Source organism: Carcharodon carcharias, chromosome 3 (genome assembly GCF_017639515.1).
Source record: "Carcharodon carcharias isolate sCarCar2 chromosome 3, sCarCar2.pri, whole genome shotgun sequence".
NCBI lineage: Eukaryota > Metazoa > Chordata > Chondrichthyes > Lamniformes > Lamnidae > Carcharodon > Carcharodon carcharias.
In genome coordinates this window covers 98,732,349-98,754,952 of record NC_054469.1, presented here as the reverse complement: position 1 = coordinate 98,754,952, position 22,604 = coordinate 98,732,349, and the positions used below count along the sequence as shown (strand labels likewise).

General features: G+C 46.6%; 1 protein-coding gene across 1 annotated transcript in view; it reads left to right on the top strand.

Annotated features, from left to right (window-relative positions):
• The first annotated feature begins 286 nt into the window (after nucleotides 1-286).
• zgc:110045 (uncharacterized protein LOC664755 homolog) overlaps nucleotides 287-22,604 on the top strand; it is a 269,243-nt gene continuing 246,925 nt past the window's right edge. Inside the window, exons 1-2 of the mRNA XM_041184229.1 lie at nucleotides 287-309; nucleotides 17,189-17,232. The gene's annotated coding sequence lies outside the window, so the exon portion shown is untranslated. The remainder of the gene's footprint in view (nucleotides 310-17,188; nucleotides 17,233-22,604) is intronic.

Genomic DNA, 22,604 nt, shown 5'->3' with positions numbered 1-22,604 from the left:
GCTACCCAATTCTTACCAGGTGGGGGCCCTCAAAACGGGCCTGTTTCAATTATATGATTCAACATGCGTGATATTTTATGTGCATATTAGCTTACAAAAACTTTGTGAAATGGTACAAAATCAAATAAATTTCAGAACTGGTGGTAGATATTTCGCTCATTGTTTCAATAATAAATCTACATTTAAACCATGTACTCTAATCCAACTTCCCTGCTTTTTCCCTGTATTATCTGATATTTTCCTTTTTCAGATATTTATCAGTTTCCCTTCTAAATGTCATGATTGATTCATCTACAGCAGCCACTTTTGGTAACATACTGCATGAATGCTTCACATGAAAATATTTTTTCTAACACATTTCTTTTATATACTTCTACATTGTGTTTTTTTCCATGTGATTCCACAATCTTTTTCATAGAGAAGTGAGCAACACCACTCGCCATACTCCAATTATGCTTTGACCAATGTCATTTATAGTTTTATTATCACCTCCTTGTTTTTGTATCTACAACTTTGTAACCCAGCATCCCATTTTGTCCTTGCTGCTGCTGCTTGTAGCTACTCCTACTAGGAGATCTGCTGTCATGCTATGCCACATTTGTCTGTCTTGATGTGCACAGGGCACTCCTTGAATGATGTATCCCTTCCTGCCTTTTTCACCTCAGATGCTGAAAAAACGGTCTCCCCACTCTTGCCCACCTGCCCACATTATGGTGTGGGCAGAGTAAAATTCAGATCAAATAGCTTGTTAACAAACTCAAATTGCCTATTAATGATTTTTTAAAAAATGATGTGTAAGCTGCTGATTTTGGCACCCACCTGCCTACTGTATTATGGGAAACCAACGTGTTGACATCAGGTTTGTGACCCGATATCATCATGCCAGATATTACACATGTGTGGGATGGCAGCAGTCCTTATTTGTAGTCCAAATTTTGCAAGGCCTGGCCCAGGCATTCTACATCTACTGATACCCCTTTATCTACCCTACTACTTACATCCTCAAAAAAGTCTAATAAACTTGTCAAAGTGGATTTCCCTTTCATGGATTCATATTGACTTGTTCTAATCATACTATGCTTTTCTAAGTACATTGTTAAGACTTCCTTAATAATCAATTCCAGCATTTCCTAACAACTGATGTGAAGCTAGCAAACCTGTAGTTCCCCATTTTCTCTCTCCTTCCTTTTTGAAAACTGTGTTGCATTTGCGAACTTCCATTCTATTGGGACATTTGCCTAATCTAAAGAATTTTAGAAAATCATAGCCAGCGCATCCAATTATCTTTCCAACTATTTCTTTGAGAACCCGAGGATGTCAGCCATCAGGTCCGGGAGAATTGTTGGATTTTAGGTCCTTAGGTTTCTCCCATACTTTCTCACTGCTGTTAATTACTTTAATTTCCTCACTCTTCTTTGCCCCTAGGTTACCCTCTATTTCTGCTATGAGACTTGTGTCTTCTATTGTGAATACAGACTCAAAGGTCTGGATTTTCGCTCCTGGAGATGGGAATTCTCTCAGTTTGTCATGTCCTCCTTGGGAGAATCTCCCCTGAAATGGTGCGGGGGGTGGGGCGGGGGGGGTGGATTTCTTCACTCAGGGGTACGGTGGGAGGTAAGGTGTGGGATGGAGCCAGGGGCTGCCAAGTGTGTTTAAAAAGCCCACCTCAGTTCTCTGGGAATTCATCCCAGTTGTTTTGTTAAATATTAGGCCCTCTAGCCCTCACCCCTCATACTCCCTTACCTCCTACCCATTCTCCATGCCCCATCCATGCCAATTCATGCCAATCATGCCCATTCCCTAATGATCCCTTATGCCCACCCATGCCTCCACAAACATCCATGGCACTTTATAGCCCCCTTGCCAACTTATTGCTAACTCTTTCCCCCACCCAGACCCATGGTCCCTTGTAGCCTTCATGCCAACCCCCATGGCCCCTTATAACCCCATGCCAACTTACCAAGTATACAAAGTAAGTGATGATAATGTCAGTCAACATGATTTGATTCCAGCACTGCCATATTGACCTCGTCATTCTTTTAAAGACGTTCAACAAAACATGAGCACAGCATCAGGAAGGACCCCCAACCAGTGCTATGTAGCTGATTATCAGCTACTTTCAGGTAAGTTGCTGATTAATTTCTGCAGGCTATGCCTGAGTTTGTGGAAATGATTGGTGGTTTGCAGTGTTGTTTAAAGTTGGTGAAGTTGACAGGGTGTTGTGCTGCACATGGAGAAGGCCTTGATTGGAGAAGGCAAGGGTTCTGGTCAGACCACTTGCTCCCAGTCATGGGCGCTATAATTACCATCTCCCTTGACCTGCTGCATGAGAAGGTGGTGGAGCAGAGGGAGCACAGAAAAGGACAAGTTGCTCTCAGACTCAGGGTCTTCTGGGAGTATTCCTCTTACCTTAATCTAAGCCAGGAGCAGGGTGTGTATCAACTCTGTATACGATGGAAGTGCTCAGAAAAACTTGCTACCTCTTGCAGACAAAACTGCAACCTCAGAGCAAGACAAGGCTGGTGCTGCCAGTGCCTATGAAGGTGGCCATGACCATAAATTTCCTTTGCATCAGGATCCTGCCAGACTGGTGAGGTGACATCTTAATATCTTGCAGTTTGACATCCACTGTTGCATGAAGAGGGTGACTGATACACGTTATGCCAGGCGACTGGAGCTCATTATCATCTCTCTGACTAGAGAGAAGAAGGTGGAATGTGCATGTAACTTTGCTAGGATCATGGCATTCCCCCACAATGCAAGGCAGCAGCAACTGCATTCATGTGTCCATTACAAAGATACAGCCCTTGCCACCAGGATGAGCAGGGGATTGAAGAAGAGGAGCATGTAGAAGGGAGGAGGCAATCAACACAGCCCCTTTCAGGGCAGGCAGTCTGAGATCACATAATTCAACTCCAGTTCCACTGAGGGCAACCTGAGATCTATTTTACAAAAGTGACCTTCTCTGTGTCACTGATCACAATGCTAAAATAAGAGACCATAAACAACCATTCCAAACCAACTTTATCCAACAAGCCCTCCGATATTCCATAGAAAAGTCAATTACCCTCATGCATTCCCTTAGTGGTTTGCGAGTACCTTTGCATGGCTTAGTGCACCTACACAATGCTACCTCAGTGACTGCAGCATAGTTGGTGGAATAAAAAAAGAAAATGCCAGAAACAGTTAGCAGTTCAGGCAACACCTGTGGAGAGAAACAAAGTTAACGTTTCAGGTCGATTGCCTTTGTAGAGAAATTTAATAGATTTTGTGCTGATGGAAGTTGGTGGGGGCAGGAATAACAAAAGGGAACATTTGTGATAGGGTGGAGGGCAGGAATGATTAAATGACAAAAGTTTTCATGGTACAAAAATCCAAAGAGAGTAATAACAGGTATTCAAAAGAAACGAAAGATGAGTCCAGATGAGGCATGAAGATGAGGCATGTAGCCATCTGAATACAACATGAAAGGATAAAGAAAGAACCAAAACAACAATGCATCAGCAAAACAAGAACACATATAAGATGAAGGCAGAGATTATGATCTAAAGTTGTTGAGCGCATTGTTGAGTCCAGAATGCTGTAAAGCGCTGAATTGAAAGATGAGGTACAGTTCCTTGAGCTTGCATTGAGCTCCTTTGGAACACTACAGCAGGCCATGAACAGAAAGGTCAGAGTGGGAGCAAAGTGGATGATTAAAATGACAAGCAATGGAAGCTCGGGGTCATCCTTGCTAATTGAACGGAAGTGTTTGCAAAGTAGTCACCAGTCTTTGTATGGTTTCCCCAATGTAGAGAAATTCATGAGTAATGAAACAGTATACTAAATTGAAAGATGTACAAGGCTTGAGGAAGACTGCTGACATTCGGTGGGGAAGACTAGAATTAACTTTGCAGGATGCTCTTGAGCATCCATGAACCCAGAAGGCTTGGCTTGAGGCGGCACTACTTAGGCATGAGTAGGAACAGGCTGGGCTGACTAACTGACAGGCAACAGCAAGGGCACTGGTGGAGTGGCAGGAGTGGAAGGATAAAAGCTGTCATCATGAGAAAGGAAAGCAGTTTCATGCTCCACAGAGTCCTTGCCACACCCCCAGGGCGGTGCCTCAGCAATTCCCCACCGAATGTCAGCAGTCTTCCTCCAGATTGGAGGACAGATTGCAGTGGTGCTGTGAGAACCTGCAAGCTTCTTTGAGCACTGGTGCCCACAACCATGATGGCAGCAATCTGAGCCTGCATGGCAATAAGCTGAGATTTCAATGACTTGACCAAAGTTTCCACGGCAGCACCCAGATGCTGAGTGGCTTCTGTTTTTGCTGCAATGGAACCCGAGACATCAGCCATTGATGCTGCACTATGATTGGATCCGCAAATGTGCTAATGGAGTTGGCCACCACTTCCATGTTGGAAAGGATGGACTCCAAACTATGCACAAAGCCCTTTGTCAAGTTGATTCTTGATTCCTCAATGCACCTCTATATTGATTGTAGGCTTTCTGGCTTGCCTCCCAATGTACCAAACATTTCAAAGTGCAAATCCATTGGCCTCCTTTTGTAGGCTGCCCCATCGACTGTGTCCACTGTGGCAGAATTCATGAGCAATTTCTCCCTCCAGTAAGATGACATCTTTGTTACCTTTGACCCTGCCTTGGTTGCTGGCCACTCGAGTCCAGTGTCTCACCATGTACAGGTCCTGTCGCTAAGCTATCCTCTTAAGTACATATACAACTGGTGGGTATGGGTTTGAGGGAGAGTGGTCATGCTTCTGTTTCATGACTATTTTTCTACTCTTCCACCCTTGCTCTGCCACCACTGCCTGGCTAGGTATTTGAAAGAAGGGTACAAAAGTAGGGCTGTGGTGAGGGGAAGAGAAGAAAGCTCAATGTGTATGCTTGCACCGTCTGCAGCTTATAAATCTGAAGCAATTGCTCGATGAGGAAGAAGTGCAATGTGAAAGAGAAATTATGTTTAAGGATGCAGTCATCTTCGATGATTTTGCTGGAAACAGCCTCAAGCGTGGCTGCTTGGTGGTGAGCACTGTCTGCTCCATTGGGTAAAGACACAAAAATACATTCACTGACCTTGACCACTCATGTCTGGTCACTTAATTTCTTATGGCACTGCATCCAGGTTCTCAGATCTCTGCTGCAGGCATTGGCTCATGCTGTTCTCACTGCCATCTATTCCCACTGTCTTAGTATGTGTCTGGAGGGCTTTTTGTTCCCCCTAAGAATAGGTGATATCTCTCTTCCTTGTTACCTCCTGCACTAAGACCTCCAGTGGAGTGTCAGAAAATATTGGAACCCACTCTTTTTCATGTTGTGCCATTCTTCCATTTTTCCCACATCAGAATGGCTTTAGAATGACTTCTAGTAATTGCTCAGCCAGAAGACTGGCTTGCCTTGAAGACCGGCCTTAAGTGGCATAGACTATTTTGAGTTCAGCTAGCCCTTCATGATTTTATAACAACTTAAAGATATTCAGTAAAACACTGTTAGGTAGTGGTTAAAAACATTTACTGTGGTATTATTTACATAAAACTGAAATAAGGCATGAATAATGTGATCTGGTGCACCTGCATATGCTAATCTCGTTGAAAATATTGCAAATTTAATCTGAAAAATGTTGTCCTGTTAGAATATTTTTTACATAAAATTTCAAAGAATTGTTCTAGTGGTGTTTTTGTTTCCAGGAACATAGAAATATAGAAACATAGAAAATCGGAGCAGGAGTAGGTTATTTGGCCTTTCGAGCCTGCTCCACCATTCAGTATGTTCATGGCTGATCTTCTATCTCAATGCCATACTCCTGCACTCCCCCCATACCCCTTGATGTCTTTAGAGTCCAGAAATCTATCCATTTCCTTCTTAAATATTTCAGTGACTTGGCCTCCACAGCCTTCTGTGGTAGAGAATTCAACACCCTCTGAGTGAAGAAGTTTCTCCTCATCTCAGTCCTAAATGGTCTACACTGTATCTTGAGACCCCTTGTTCCAGACCATCCCCCCCCAGCCAGAAGGGATATCATCCTTGCATCCAGTCTGTCCATCCCTGTAAGAATTTTATATGTTTCAATGAGATCTCCTCTCATTCTTCTAAACTTCAGTGAATACAAACCTAGTTGGCCCAATCTCTCCTCATACAACAATCCTACCATCCCAGGAATCAGCCTGGTGAATCTTCACTGCACTTAAGGAGACCAAAACTGCACACAGTACTCAAGGCATGGTCTCACCAAAGCCCTGTACAGCTGCAGTAAGACATCCTTGCTCTTCTACTCAAGTCCTCTCTCAATGAAGGCCAACATCCCATTTGCCTTCTTAAGTGCTTGCTGCAGCTGCATGCTTGCTTTCAGCGATTGGTGTACAAGGATACCCAGGTCCATTTGTACATCAACATTTCCCAATCTATCACCATTTAAATAATACTTTGCCATTCTGTTTTTCCTACCAAAGTGGATAACTTCACATTTATCCACGTTATACTGCACCTGCCATGTATTTGCCCACTCACTCCACCTGGCTAAATCACATTGAACCCTCTTAACACCCTCCTCATCACTCACATTCCCCCCAAGTTTCATGTCATCAGCAAACCTGGAAATATTACATTTGGCTCCCTTATCCAAATCATTGATATATATTGTGAATAGTTGGGGCCCAAGTACTGATCCCTGTGGTACTCCACTAGTCACTGCCTGCCACTCCAAAAAAGACCCATTTTTTCCTACTCTCTGTTTCCTGTCTGCTAAGGTTTAAGTTAGCTATGAAAAAGTACAAAGAGCAATCCAGAGTAAGAAGAATTAATTGGGAGAGGGCTAATATCAGTGGAGTGAGGCCTAGGCAAATTGGAATCAAAAACTGGCAGGCAAAACTGTAATTGAACAGTGGGCTGCCGTTAAAGAGGCAATTGTTCAAGAAAAATCAAGGTACATTCCCAGGAGGGAGAAAGATACAGCAAACAAAGCCAGAGTTCCCTGGATGACAAAAGAGATAGAAAGTAAAATAAAGTAGAAAAAATGTGCACACAACCGATCTCGGGTTGTTAATACAAGTGACAATCAGGCTGAAAATAGAAAGTTCAGAAGAGAAGTAAATAAATAAATGAGAAGCAGAGAGAGAGTATGAAAAGAGACTGGCAGCCAACAGGAAATTGGGATCCAAAAGTCTTCTATAGACATCTAAATAATAAAAGGGTGGTAAAGGAGGAGTAGGAATTGAGGATCAGAATGCATATTTATGCATAGAGGCAGAAGGCATGGCTGAGATATTAAATAAATCATTTCTTTTTACCAAAGAAAAAACTGCTGCCAAAGTTGTATTAAAAGAGGAGTTATGAGGGACACTGAATGGGCTGAAAATTTATAAATAGGAGGCATTAGGAAGACTGGCTGTATTTAAAGTTGATAACTCACCAGGACTGGATGAGATATGTCCAACGACACTAAGGGAATTAAGGGTGAAAATTGCAGAGGCATGGACCATAACCTCCCAATCCTCCTCAAAAGTAAGGGCAGTGCCAAAGGACTGGAAAATTACAAATATTACACCCTTATTCAAAAAACATTGTAAGGATAAATCCAGCAACTATAGGCCAGTCAGTTTAAACCTGGTGGAAGGAAAGATTTCAAAAATGATAATCTGAGACAGTCAATTAACAGTCATTTGGACAAAGGGGGATTATCATGTTTAGCTAATTTGATTGACTTTATCAATGAAGTAATAGAGAGGGTTGATGAGGGTAATGCAGTTGATGTGGTGTACATGGACTTTGAAAGTGTTTGATAAGATGACACGTAACAAGCTAGTCAGCTGAAGTTGAAGCCCTTGGAATAAAAGAACAGTGTCAGTATGGTTACAAAGTTGGCTTAGTAACAGGAAACAGGGGTATTGATGAGGTCACTGGATACTTCAAAGGCTATAAGCCCTGACAATGTTCTGGCAATTGTACTGAAGACTTGCGCTCCAGAACTTTCCATGCCCCGGGCCAAGATGTTCCAGTACAGCTACAGCACTGGCATGTACATGGCAATGGGGAAAATTTCTCAAGTATGTCCTTACACAAAAGGTAGGACAAATCTATCCCGGCCAGTTAACATCTACTCTTGATCATCCATTAAGTAATGGAAGGGGCCATCAACAGTGCTATCAAGCAGCACTTGCTTCGCAATGACCTGCTCATTGATGCTCATGTTTGTGTTCCACCAGGGCAACTCAGTTCCTGACCTCATTGCAGCCTTGGTTCAAACATCAACAAAAGGGCTGAGCTCCAGAGGCAAGGTGAAAGATACTGCCCTCGACATCAAGGCAGCTTTTGACTGAGTGTGGCATCAAGGAGCCCTAGCAAAACTGGAATCAATGGGAATCAGGAGGAAAACTCTCTGCTGGTTGGAGTCATACTTAGCACAAAGGAAAATGGTTGTGATTGTCGGAAGTTAATCGTCTCAGTTACAGGACATCACTGCAGGAGTTCCTCAGGATAGTGTCCTAGGCCCAATCATCTTCAGCTGCTTCATTAATGACCTTCCTTTCTGTCCACCATCTACAAGGCACAAGTCAGTATGTGTGATGGAATACTCTTCACTTGCCTGGATGAGTGCAGCTCCAACAACACTCAAGAAGCTTGACAACATCTAGGACAAAGCAGCCCACTTGATTGGCACCCCTTCCACAAACATTCATTCCCCCCACCACCGATGCATAGTGGCAACAGTGTGTACCATCTACAAGATGCAATGCAGGAACACACCAAGGGCTCCTTAGACAGCACCTTCCAAACCCACAACCACCACCATCTAGAAGGACAAGGGTAGCATGCACATGGGAACACCACCATCTGAATGTTCCCCTCCAAGCCATTCACCATCTAGACTTGGAACTATATCACCATTCCTTCTCTGTCACTGGGTTATAATCCTGGATTTCTCTCCCTAATGGCACCCTGAGTGTACCTACATCACATGGACTGCAGCGGTCAAGAAGCAGCTCACCATCACCTTCTCAAGGGAATTAGAGATGGGAAATTAGGGATGGCTTAGCCAGCGATGCCCACATCTCATGAATGAATTAAAAAAATGAAGTTCAAAGCATAGAGGTGTGAAGTGCGACATTTTGGCGGGAAGAATGATGAAAGATGATATAAAATAAAGGATGCAATTCTAAAAGGGGTATAGGAGTAGAGGGACTTGGGGGTATATAGGCTGAAATAGTTGAAGGTAGCAAGACAGGTTGAGAAAGCGGTTCAGAAAGCATATGGAATCTTGAGCTTTATAAACAGAGGCATGGAATACAAAAGCAAGGAGGCTATGGTGAACCCTGATAAAACGCTAGTTTGGCCTCAAATGGAGTGTTGTGTCTTATTCTGGGGACCACACATTAGGAAAGATGAGAAAGCTTCAGAGAGGGTGCAGAAAAGATCCACAAGAATGGTACCGGGTATGAGAGACTTCAAGTACCTAGATAGGTTGGTGAAAGTGGGACTGTTTTCTTTGAAGAAGAGAAGGTTGAGAGGAGATTTGAAAATAATAAGGGGTCTGGCAGAGTAGCTAGGGGGAAACTGTTCCCATTGGGCGAAGCGTTGAGAACTAGATAACACTAATGGCAAAAGAAGCAATGGTTACATGAGGAAAAGCTCACACAAGCTTACATAGTGAGTGTTTAGAAATGCACTGTCTGAGAGTGTGGTGGAGGCAGATTGAATCATGACTTTCAGTTGGGAATTGGATAACTATCTAAAGAGAAAAATTTGCAAGGTTAAGGGGAAAAGGCAATTGCTGTTCCAGAGAGGTGGCACAGACATGGCGGGCCAAATTATCTCTTCCTGTTTTGTGGACATTCTATGATTTGATGATTCTACGATTCCTCAACTTGTTACCGTAAAGCAGGTGGCAAGGTCTGTGCCCTCACTATGCTGAGGTTGCACAGAGTGCAGCAGACTGCCATGAATCTTGGCAAGTGCCCCGCTGTGTACTGCAGGGCTCCTCTAGAATGGTCAAGGCAGTGTTATTTGTGCACATAGCAGCATGGCATTTGTTGGAGGCATGATTTCCACATGTATGTGGGTTGAGCATCAGAGTCATGAGCCATGTTGTCAAAGGATATTCCTTGTCATCAAGTAGTCACCCGTTGGTTTGTTGTGGTGGATCAAATGCGGATGGAACCATGGTCTGCCGCAGAATGAAGGCCTCATGACTGCTGCTAGGACACTAGATATTGACCTGCATGTTATGCTGCATTTGGTTGTGTACCAGCTGGATGTTGAGGAAGTGGAATTTCTTTCTATTGCATAATAGCTCAAAGTTAATGTGTGGTGCCTGCAAAATGATGTGTGTGCAACAAATGGCATCCTGCACTATGGGGAAGCCTGCAATCCATGCAAAACTATGGGCAGAATTTTATAGCTGACGAGCGGGTGGCGGAGCCCGCACGTCAATGCTTAAAATGTTGGGCGAGCGTCCCGACGTCAGCGCGCGGCATCGTGATATTTAGCTTGGTGCGCTATGAAGCACGATGCGTGCCCGCCATTAATTAAAGGCCTTGTTAGGGCCCTTAACTCAGCCATCGACGCCGATTTTGAGGAGCTCGTGCGATCTTCGCCTCGGTGCACGGGCCCAAAGGGCAGGCGGGTAAATGATTTTTTAACAAAGCTCATCCATGGGCGGGATATGTGGGCTCAGGTGGGTTGTTAATGTTTTATCTGAAGTATTTATTGCAGAAAGTATTTTAAACTTGCCTGTGTGATTGTTAGCAGTTCAGATCAATTTCCAACAGCTTTCTCTGTACTTTGAAGCTTCAGATCACCAGTCTGTAGACGGTAATCTTTATCGGGCCTGCAGCTTTCCGGAGGTCTCCATTTAGCCTGGGTATGGGTTCTGATGTCTTTACTGGAGGCAGCTCCTCTGAGGAGAAAGGGAGGGATAGAATAAGGAGGAGGCCAGGAGTGGACAATCAGCTTACAGGGGAGCCACCTTTGGGAAGCCAGGCGTAGGCACAAGGGGCACAGGGCCAAGAGGTTGTCCAAGATGGAAGGGGCTGCAGAAGACACCATTATCCTGCTGCCAGGGTATACAGGCGGCGTAGCAACTACCTTAATATGACTGAGGTGCAGTGCCGAAGGAGGCTCCGACTCTCAAGGGGGACAGTGAACTATATCTGTCAGATGATTGGCCCTGAGACTCCCCTAACTGTGTGGTTGGACACCCCATGCCAGCGGCTCTGAAGGTCACAGTTGCCCTCCACCTCTATGCATCTGGCTCCTTCCAGGGCTCGGTGGGTGATCTTTGCGGTGTCTCCCAATCAGCTGTCCACACTTGTGTCAAGCAGGTTACAGACGCTCTGATGAGACGTGCATTGACCTTCGTCCACTTCCGCTGTGACCAGGCAAGTCAGGCACAATGAGCCAGAGGCTTCGCTGCCATTGCTGGCTTCCCCCACGTCCAGGGTGCAATAGACTGCACACATGTAGCCATCAAGGCACCAGCAGGTGAGCCCGGTGCCTTCATCAACAGGAACGTGCAGATAGTGTGTGACTACAGGATGCAGATTCTGCAAGTTTGTGCAAGGTACCCAGACAGCTCCCTTGACGCCTATATCCTCAGACACTCCCAGGTGCCGGTGCTCTTCAGTGCTCTGGCTCGGCTGGATGGTTAGCTGGTGGGTGACAAGGGCTATCCCCTCAGAAGGTGGCTCATGACTCCTCTCTGCCATCCAAGAACAGAAGCTGAGGCACACTACAATAGGAGCCACGGCACCACAGGTTCTGTGGTGGAGAGAGCCATTGGTCTTCTCAAGATGTGCTTCCGTTGCCTGGACCGCTCAGGGGGCGCACTCCAGCAACCCTCAGATCACACCTCTGTGATAGTGGTAGCATTGTGCTCTGCACAATCTTGCACTGGAAAATGGGGATGCAGTTGACGATGAAGACCTTGACGCCCTGGATGAGGCTGCATATGATGAGCAGTGGTTCAAGGATGAGGAAGCACAGGGCAATGATGAGGGGCAGCACGCCGACCTGCTATTACACCAATGAGGCAGGGACATCTGGGGCACTTTAATCCAATGAAACTTCAGCTAGCTCCACACACATGGATCTGCAGGACCGGCATTGCCTGGTGTTTCCACACGTGGCACTTAGGTGCTACATCTTCCACCACATCAGCTGCAACTAAGGGCTTAGGACAGAAACATCAATGTCCACTCAAACACTCATGATATGTCTGTGAAACATACAATTGCAGCACAAAGGAAACACCCTGAGCCATGGTCAGAAAAGTGGACTTTATTGCCACCAAAATGAACAACAAATGTCGCTCTGATGCAGATAATGAAACATTCCCTAATCTAGGGCCAACACAAAATCACCAGTGACAAACCCATGGAGTGCATTATGCTTACATTTGGGGGTGCTATGTCTTGGTGCCACCCCATCGCTCAGAGTGGCTTGTGAGACAGCCTGCTGACCCTGCTGAGCTGTTGGCCTCGATGACCTTGGTGGCCGTCCTCTGGCCCGTGGAGCCTGTGCTGGCCCCACCTGGGAGGGAGTGGCCAGTTCCAGAACTGGCACCTCCCCAGTTGTTGCAGCCTCAACGGATGCAACGGTCACTGGCAGAAGGGCAGTGGAGCTGCTGCTCTCATCCAGAGCGCCCTGAGAGGAGCTCGCAGCAATGACAGGCAGCTGCTGCACCGAAGTGAAGTCACATTGGACCTCCCTGCTCACCGCAGATGGGTGGGCACTGAGCTGCGACACTTGTGCCCAAAACATCTCCCAATGTGGCCATTAGTGTTGTGAAGGCTTGCAGGTCAGAGCTTAACCCAATCAGAAGATTCACAATCTGCTGGAAGCCCTTCTCCATGAGAGTTGCCAATCTCTCAATGGAGGAAGCCTGAAGCTTTGTCCTGAGGTTCATGCCATCACTGACACTCTGCCTGGATTCCTCCACTACAGAAACCAAGTGAAGTACACCCTCATGCAATCCTGCCAGATGCTCCCGCGCACCCTGCCACTTGTTCTGCAGCTGCTGCATGGCTGACATCTTCAGAGGCACATCATCACTGCCCGACTCACCATGTGCCTGGTCCCCTGCAGTCCTCCAGCTGCTGGCACCATCAGCACTCTGTCCGTGCCATCTCCTCCAGTGACTGTGAAGTGCCTTCTCCACTGTGCCCCGGGACACTAGCCGACATCATAATCCCCACCGATGTGGTAATCACTGTGCTGTGCCTGGCTTGTTGAAATGATGTGACGCAAGTTGCAAGTGTTGCCCCTCAGGTGTAGAGGGGGGCTCTGGACTTATTGGTGGTGGCCATGCGGTGGTAATGCTGAAATTAACATCAAGGACAGTGCATCAGTTAGCGTTCAGTCAGTAACACCATTCATCCCTTTGCCTTCCAGGCCCATAATGCACTCAACCTTCAAGAATCTAAGGAGATGAACATTGGTGGGGTAGTAAATAGTCAAGAGGAGGCCCAAACATTACACGCACATACAGACAGGCTGGTCAGGTGATCTAAGGAATGCCACATTGGTATGTTATGTGAATAAGTGTGCGATTAAGCACTTGGGCAAGACAAGCAAGGTACAGGAATACATGAGTAATGGTAGGACCATGGAAAGTCACGACGATTACAGGGACCTTGCTGGGCAGACCCGTTAAGGTAGCAGAACAGGAACTTAAGGTATTTAACAAGGTCAAAGCCACACTTGCCTTTATTAACCAAGGAATAGAATGTAGGAAAAGGGAGGTCATGTTGCAAGTGCAGAAAACGCTGTCGAGGCCACATCGACACTTCTGCATTCAGTTGTGACTTGTGCTTCATGGGAGGGATGGCATTGGAGTGGGGAAGAGTGCAAATATTCCTGACCTGGATGTATGCTGGCCTGGAGAGTTGGAGTGAGAGGAAACATTGCAAACACTTGCAACATTTGCCGTGGAACACAGGAGATTGACAGATCACATTATTGACCTTCATACCGTTATGAGGGGCACAGAACGGGCGGACAGAAGGCAAAATTTCCCCTTGGCGCAGGGATGACTGACATGGTGGCATTTATTTAAGTTGAGTGCCGTGAGGTTGACGGGTGAGGTGCTGAGGACCTTTTGGACAGAGTAATGTGGGATGTACTGGCTGAAAGGGTTTTGGAGGTACAAGCCCTCCTAAGATGCAATAAGTCTTTGGATGTGCAGCAGCGATGCCATGGTATGTTAGGCCATTGGGATAATGGTCACAAAAGGGATAAGGCGACTTTGGAAAGTACTAGAGACGCGCATCCTTAAGGGGCCAAGGGACATTTGTGTATGACCCACACGTCTGACTGTATCAGTCTGTGAATGAGCAGTGTTGCTGCATTAATAATTGCAGCAACCATCAGTGCTTTGGATGGTGGGAAGACAGAGTGGATGGGGCTGTGTGCCTCAAATACATGGCCGCTGCACCCCAGCCTCGTCGACACCTGCTGACCTGGCTGCCTGCCTCCTCCCCGGCTCCATGGCCTGCTCCTTATATGTGGTTAGATGCTACAGCACAGCGTGCCCACCACCAGTCCATCGACGCTCCCGGCTATTGTTCTCTGTTTTTGCCTGCAGAACAGAGAAGAGCATTTATTGGGGCTGTTGCTCATGTACTCTGCATGTGCATGCCACACTCCAACCACAGTGGCCCATCTGAGGCCTCCAGCAGCTCCTGTCCGCACTACTGGTGATCAGTCACGAAGATAGTACAGCTGGTTCCAACCCCATCCCCCAGCGGCCACCTTGGACACATTTGGTGTCCATCACTTTGAATAACACATGGGTCTTAGCGCCCGTGGCAAGGAGGTGCAACTAGGTGTGGAACCTAGGCTAGCAGATGGCTATTGACCACAACACCTTGAAGCTTCCCTTCCACCATCTCACGACCATCAGTAAGACATATGTTGGAGTCCTGAGTATGTGTCTAGCTGCCTCCCCTGCAGGTTGCCCCCAGACTACTCAAATATGACAAACGCCAACATATGCTGCGGGGAGACCCATCTTCTCCTCAACCACTAAGGCTGATGTAAGCATGGTCACTATCTGTTTGCCCACCCAGTGTGCGCCAAATGCCCAATGCAGTAACGACACTAAGACGTGGGGGGTGGGGGAGCCTCAAAGGCTAAGGCTACCTGCTGGGTAAAATGGCCAAGGCCGACATGGCACTCACCCTTCCAGAGCGCAACAAATCTTTGAAGCACTTGTGGCACTGGGTTTCTGTGTGCCGCACATCATCTTGACAGCTTACTGCCTCCGCCACCTCCTGCCATGCCGGCCTGGTCATGTGGGGGGGCCCTCCTCCTCCCATCCTCCAGAAACAACACCTCCCAACGATTTGACACCTCTTCCAGCAGGGCAGCAAGGCAGGCATCAGAGAACCGAGGGGCACATTGGCCCCCCCGCTGGCCTACCCTGCACCCTGCCCCCTTCCTCCTCCTCTGCACTGACCTCCTCTGGAGCCCGGTTGATGGCCATGGTGAACAGCCTAAAGGAGGAAGCCTGGCCTTTCTTTATACAGACTGCCGGTTCCCCATTGGAACCAGTGGCCTGAACACACCTGCCGCAGATTTGAATTTCCCGCTGTACATGGGAGTCTGAAATGCACTGAGCGGGCCTTAATTGGTCCGCCTGCACAAAATGGTGGCGATCGGCTCCACACCCATCGCAGATTGGGTCGGGCCCGACTGCCCGACAAACAGAAAATTCAGCCCTATGTGTTTGCTTCACCTGCCTTTCTCAGTCAAGAGAAAATGAAATGTATTCAGCTCCTTTATAATGCTAAGCCTCAGTTATGTCTTTTTTGCACCAGTGGTTGGCAAATTGTAAGATGTTTCAAATATTCCATGCTGCAGCCAGGAAGGAGCCAATTGCATAAAAGTTCATGGCCACCGTAATCTTCACAGCCACTGCCAATGCTGACCTTCTCCTGCTTTGAGGCTGCAGTTGTGGCTGCAGCAGGTGACAGCAGTTAGTGAGGACCTCCTTAGTGAATTAAATATGTCTGGCACGCTGTTCCTTGCTGAGGTACAAGCTGGAGAATTATTCATTGAATGCCATGGGGTGATATGGCCTCCTGCCTTTCTCCCTCTCTTTCTCTCTTTTCCAGCAGCTTTTCCCGCTCTGTGCCCCATTGGTCATTCTGCCTGTCACGTTGTAATCTAAGGGGGGATGCATGCTGCAGCCATGACTCAGAGCAAGTGGTTTATGCAGAATCCTTGAAATGAGGAGAAAGTCATACAGCATGTTCCAGACCACTTTTTGTTGACTACACCAACTTTAAACAACACTGGAAGCCACAAGCACTTCTACAATATTAGCGATATCCAGTGGAAATCATCAGTGACTAATCTAAAAGTAGTTGATGATCCCCTTAAATAGTGCTGGTGGGGGTTCAACTTGCTTCAGAATGCATGTTCAGCTGTATGTTTTAAGAGGTAGTGTTAGCTTAAATATCGTGATCCAAAATGGTAGTGCTGACATCAAATCAGTGTTGTACACCAATTGATGTCATAGCCTGCCTACTCTTCACACTTCTGGTGGATGCTTCCTATATGCACTCTCATCTAATGCCTTCAACAGATTGGCATTCGGTGTGGCTAGCAGCATGAATGCCACTGAGGAGGCAAAACAGAGCCTAGTAGTGAAAAAAACAGTGGAAAAATGTTGAATTTTGTGGCCATTGGCTTTTGGCAAGTTATTTGACCAAAGGAGGACATTTCAACTCAGTCAGATTCAGTTATTCATCCAGTGTCCACGGGTGCACTTCAAACAGTGTCACTGGAAACCAATTAGGAGTGGAGTGGGAATCCTACCTATTTTACGCTTCCTTATTACAGGGATGCTGAAGCCAATTGTAGTCCCGCCATCCATTGCAATCAACAATCTCAGCACAAATCGGGGATTAAAGTGATTAAACCTGGCATTTTCTTGATTTGTTCAGCTTTGTATCATAAAAGAGCTGGACATTTTTACCCAATGAGCACCTGGAAGTATTTTTGAATATATATCCTCAGCTGGTCCTTTCAAAGTTATGTAGACATATCAGTATACAAGACGTATAGTTTCTAAGGCTGAAAAAACATTTGTCCTTTTTCAAATTAAAACTAAAATGTATTGGACTGGATTTGTCTTTTCAGTATTTCAATATCGATGCACTTACCAGTTTTCTGTTTTCCTGTATTTCAGGAGCGAAAGAAAGTTCAAGATAAAACGACTAAGGTGCAGCTGTAGTAAGTTGTGTTCAGTTACCTAACAATAATTTAATCCATAAAAAATAAAGATTCCTTCCACAGTGAACATACCGCCATGAAACTTGCATAGAACATTAAACTGTATCTGTAGGTGAGACAATTGTAATCTTTTTTGGGTCAATAACCTAATGAGAAATCAAACAGACATCAATTTTGCACAGAATGGGCTGAGTTTTCGTGGAGATGTGGAGGCAGGCAATTTTCCAGCTAGTATGCTATCTGCTGCCATGGTCTGGCCTCCAGGCTATTTTGAGGGAGCCTGAATCGGTGGAGTGAAACGGTGGGGTGATTAGGCCAATTTAATTGCCGATTGAGGGCACTGATCAGAAGCCATCGGTAATTTGCCAGATGGCATACGATGCCCTCACTGAGGCCCAAGATCAACCGATGAATGGAGGTGGCCTCTGGTGGCTGACTAGGGGGCCATCAATATCTCATTCAATTTAACCCCCCCCCAAGTGCTGTGATTGCCAGAGGGCCACAGCTGCGGCCCCTCCACAATGACATTTTGGCAGTTGTGGCCACTTCTTTTTCAGCTGCAAATTTTTCAAGGGGTCACCTCTATTTTGAGTTACCCTCTCATTCTCCAATATTCTGAAGATAGGGCTGCTGAACTTTCAGCGGTGGATGACCTACTATTGACCCTCCAGACTCGGGAGCCTGCCTTCTGTCCTTAATTGAACTGGGCTCCCAGAGGCAGCTATTTAATTGCCTGCCTCCTTCAAAATCTCCCTCTGGGTCCCGCCACTGGCATTTGTGGATTCCTGTCATGCATTTCATTCTGAAGATGGGATCAGAACCGGGGTGCAAAAATCTTGCCCAATTTTATTCTGTCCAGATTTAACTATGTGGGAAAATTATTTATAATGCGTCTGCAACTTATTATTTGTCTAGCCTGTAGAACTTTGACGTACTTCATGATTGGTCCTTGCATTATTCTGCAACTTTGGGTGTATATTGGGTCTATAATTTACTGACAAGTCTGCTACAATGAGGTGGCGGTCTTATGGTGGAGTTGGAGGTGATGCAATAGGTAGCATCCATGCCTCTAAGCCAGAAACTCTAGGTTTAAGTCCCGCTCCAGGACTCGATGGCTATGGCAGGTGTGTTCATAACCTGGCCAAACAGATTGATTATCTGCAAATGCTTCCAACACATCCGTGGCAGGTGGTAAGAGATGGAAAGACTCCTGGTCAGCCATGCTTGGTGTGGAGTGGCTCACCTCGAGCTATAGCCTCTGGCTTAAAGCTAGCGATCTTTTCAAAGAAAAATAAACTATGGAAAACAGACATAAGTATGTGCTTTGTCTGCCTCATGTGTCTCAAGGCACAGGAAGTCTTTTAAGTCTATGCTACAATGTAAAACATATATGCAGTTAGCTACGAAGTTAGCAAACAATAAAACACAGATCTTTAAATGCCCTATGTAATAATTTTAGATATATTATGCCTACATTGTGTTAGCTCTTGCACTTAAACTGTTAAGTTTTTGTATAAGATGTCCTTGATAACCAGCTTTATTGTGAGCAAAACAATTGATAAAAAGGCAAATTAAATTGTATGTACAGCAATGAGCACAGCATCCGAAGTGCAACTGGCAAACTGGAGGTAATAATTTGTAGTAAGGAACCAGATGGAGTACGAATAACTAAAACATGGCTACATTAAGAACAGGACTGGCAGTTAAATATTGCAGGATATAACATATTTAGAAAGGATTATGAGGGTGAGTGGGGCTGGTGATACTACTCAGACACAACACAATGCAATGTGAAGGGTTAACATCAGAAGTGTACATGATGCTGATGCAATAATGATGTCAGATCAAATGACTGGGAAGTAAGAGAGATCTGGAAGGAGATGAATCTCCAACCTCCTGTAGAGGTCCAAATGTTCAAATAATGCTTTAAATATAGAGTAATGGCTTTGAGAAACTACAGAATCGAGAATTAAAGTTTGGAAGAATAGACAATTCCCAAATCCTCTGTCTGACCACACAATGAAACACAGACCAGAATTTTGCCCATGTCGGGCGGGAGTGGTGGGCAGGCCCAGGCATAGTTGGGAAGCTGACCGTGATTTCATGTTGGCTGGCCAATTAACTCAGTGCTGCCAGAGTAGGGGCGGGAGGAGCATGAGAGCTGAAGTTCGCACATGTATGCAGATGTGCGCAGTAAAAGCTCCCAGAGAGCTGCCTCAGGGAGCTGAAGATTTTCAGCATTCAAAATAAAGAAATGAAAAATAATGAAAGCATGTCCCCTCAAGTGACTCTGTCACATGAGCAGGGACATGTTAAATAAAAGTGCCAAAAGTTTTTTTTAAATCACTGGTTGAAACCTCATCCTGCCGTGAATGAGGTTTCGCCAAAAATGCAAAGGCTGCTTGGCCTTTTCGCCCATCCATGGACAGGCAGTGAAAAATTGTTCTCAATTAATTGATTAAGGGCCTTAATAAGCCACTTAATTGTTGGCAGGCACACTGCTGACTTTCACGTGTGCCCGCTGACCGAAATATAGCACGAGTGTGCGAAGATGTTGAGATGCTTGCCTGATGTCATCGCATGTCATTTTACGCTTGAGCATGTCGGCTGCACGCCTGCACACTGAGCGAAAATTTCTGGCTATAATGGCAATAAAGAGGGACATGATATTATGATTGAAACAGATTCCATGGGTAGAATTTTCCATTTGGCGGGGGGCAGGGAAGTTGCCATGATTCCTGCTGGGTGGTGGGGCTGATTTTTGCATCCAATTTTCTGATTTTAAGCTAATTAATTTTGCATCAATGAGTAGCTCGTCGAAAGTTGTGGCGCAGCAGTGATTCATCCGCCCCCACCATTACCTCATGGGGTTGAAGGTCGGTGTGTCATATTTAAATGGCACCTGCACAGACATTCCTTCACTGCAGGTCAGTTGCAGGCTGAATGTCTGCATTACCATGGCAACCAAACGTAATAGACCCTCAGCCCCAAGGCTCAGTGAGGCCCTCCTGGGGATTTTCCTCCAGGCTGTCCAGGAAAGGCGGGAAGTCCTCTTCTCCAGGGATGGGAACAGGAGGCACTCGCACCTGACCATGTCAGCCTGGGAGGAGGTCGCCAAGGCACACATAAAAAGACCACCCTACAGTGCAGGAAATGAATGAATGATCTGATGTGCTCTGCCAGGGTAAGTGTAACTCCTACTCATACTCTCATAAAGGCATTAGGCAGCCTAAGGGTTAGAGTTCACAAGGATGTCACACACTACCAGCAGATGGACGTCAGCACCACATGTCTGCCAGCCACTTTAAGATCACCATCTCATGTAAGATGCTGCATAAATGGCATCTTTGTCCCTTGCTGGGGAAGGCGCAACACAAACAGGAGGCATGCATGCTTCTGAAATGCTCTTTCAACCATAGTGCTCACAGTCAATTCATCTGTCTTTATGCAGGACAAAATTGCCCAAACCAACGGGAACGAAGTCCAGGGAGGGACCCCAGACCTCAGGACATTCTCCTCCAATGAAGAGCAAGCAGTAGAGCATGCTGGCGAGGACAGAGATTGCTCCTGTACAGAAGGGAAAATCAGCCTCCCCAAACAAGCCACTGAGGATCCATCCAGTATACATTGTCCACATGTGGACAATGACTGTGTGACCTATAGTGTAAGAACCTGCCTAATTACCTCTTCTCTTTATTCCAGCCACCTGCAAGAAAAGGTGGAGGAAACCGCCAAGCAAAGGCCTCAGCCCCACTCCCCAGAGCACATCAGATGAGGAGGCAGAGGAAGCATCGTTCCCCTGCACCCTCTATCAGTGCAGATACATGTGCCTTAGTGGGTCCTAGTTCTACAGTAGGCTTGGGGTCACATTCTGGTGATTACCTCACAGACACATGTCCACAGCAGGTGGAGGCAGTGACAGCTGAGGCCTCTGACACTTGGGGGAGAATTTTATTCCCGTTGGGTGAGTTGGATAGGAGCGGGCGGGTGCGCAGCCGATTGTCGCCTGTGATCAGCTGTGCACCGCCAATTTATATGGGCGGGCTATTAAGGTCAGCCCAGCTTGACACGCACGCAGAAACGCTGTGCGCTTCCTGTGCGGGCGGGGGAGTAGGCTGAGTCGGGGCCTGTGCTCTTTTATGCATGCGCGCAAAAGAGCGCAGAAATCTCCCAGAGCTGCCTCAAAGAGATGAGATTGATTTTTTAAAATTTTAATAAAGACAGAAAAAAAAATTAAGACATGTCCCTTCGTGTGTCAGTGTCACATGAGCTGTGACATGACAATGAATTTTATTTAAAAAGTTTATTAAACTTAAAAATCCTTCATGAAACCTCATCCCGCCTGTGGATGAGGTTTCATGATAAATGCGAAGGCCGCCTGGGCTCGTCGCCTGCCTGCCAACCTTAAGGTTGGATGGGCAGCTCAGTTAAGTGTTTTAATTGATACTTAAATGGCCTTAATAGGCCTTTGACAGTTCAGTGGGTTGCGCAGCTGACTCTGGTGTGTGACCGCCGAACTGAATATCTCAATGACCGGCGGTGACGTCGGGATGCATGCCCGATGTCACTGCGTGTCATTTTATGTGTCAGCGAGCGGGGCCCACCCCTGCTCGCCAACCTGAAGATTCTGCCCATGGAGAACTGCTGGAGACCAGATCCCTGCAGAGACCAAGGGCAGGATTTTCTGCACCCGGCTGCCACCGCGATCTTCTGGTCCCGCCTTAAGTCAATGGACTTGTGGCCGGGGCGCCGCCTCGCCCATGGTGGATCCTGCCTGTGACCGGGCCGGAAAGTCCCAGCCCAAGTCTGATGATCAGCCTCTGCATTTGGCCTGAGAGAAATGTTGGGGATGCAAAGACAGGCGGGGGAACATCAAGCAGCATTGTCAGAGGCCATCACTAGACTGGAATGAAGGATGGAGGAGTCTGTGCACGGTCTGCCTGATGTCATGGCTCCAGCATGCGAGCGTATCAAAATCTCCATGGGGAGCGCGGTGGCTACCTTGAAGACCCAGGTCCAGCAGGTTCTGGCAGATTTATGCTCAGACCTGCACACCATTGCTCTGGCCATGGGTGCGTTCCAGCAATAGCTAAGCAAGAGGGGGACAGGATGCTTCGACCTCCCTTCAGGTTCCCTTTCTCCTCAAGGAGTTAGGGAGAGGCCCTTAGGCACCCAAAGGGAGGAGAAGTGCCAACAAGACACCCTAGAGGCACCATCCAGGGCGCTCCAAGGGTGTCTTGCCACTCCAAACTTCCTCTGCCTGTCACTCCAGCAGATCAGGCCGAGGAGGGTGCACCTGTCCAGAGCAGGAGACCCTTAGCAGGCTGGGGCCATTCAGGCCTCGGGCCTTCAGAGGACACCCACCAAAGATA